This window comes from Choloepus didactylus, chromosome 6, assembly GCF_015220235.1.
Source record: "Choloepus didactylus isolate mChoDid1 chromosome 6, mChoDid1.pri, whole genome shotgun sequence".
Lineage (NCBI taxonomy): Eukaryota > Metazoa > Chordata > Mammalia > Pilosa > Megalonychidae > Choloepus > Choloepus didactylus.
In genome coordinates, this window is record NC_051312.1 from 140,165,093 (window position 1) to 140,165,881 (window position 789).

Consider the following 789-nt stretch of genomic DNA (forward strand, 5'->3'; position numbering starts at 1 on the left):
ATTATGGACAATTTGTGGTAGAAACTGTCACCATTATTACTGCCCACCATAAAAGCAGCCAAAGAAAATGCCAGATAATAGGTAAAAGAGAATTGACATCTAAGCCAGAGTGGGCAGGATGTCATGGGGAAAAGGTCTTAGGGCCCATCACATATCTATCTGATGTGCTTGAGGAAAAGGAAGAATTCCATGGGAAATAAGGCCTGGACATGGAAAAAGGACATGGTATACAGAAGAGAATCAGACCTATCTCCTAGGAATATACCCATAGTCTCGGTATCCTGAGAATACCAAGGGAAATTGTTCGCTGGGAAACATGAATTTTTGAAAGGCAGAGTCATCAGTTACCTATGAGTTTTTCTGAAATGGTGAAGCTTCCTTCCAGCAAGCAACTTTGTTGCCCTACCATGAGCTAGACATTTCACTGTTACTGATTTCTTCTTTCATAGTTGTGAAGATTCATTAATTTTGGAATCATACTTTCCAGGATAAAGATGTACGGCAGAAGATAAAGGAGGACCTATAAGCCAAGTGTATAACTATGAGTCAAGTATACAATTATTTTTGGACTCACCCCATGATCAAGGATTAAGATTATTTTCTGTCACAGCCTAGTCTGATACTACTTACACTGAGTGTCACCTAACTTGTTATCAGAGGCAGAAAGAGGTATCTGTTAATATACCCCAACTAAATGAAAAAATCTTCATTTTTCTCAACATGGAATCAAGATGGAACCATGCAGATTCACTTGGGAAGAGCTTTTCAAACTAAACACGCCTGGGCTTC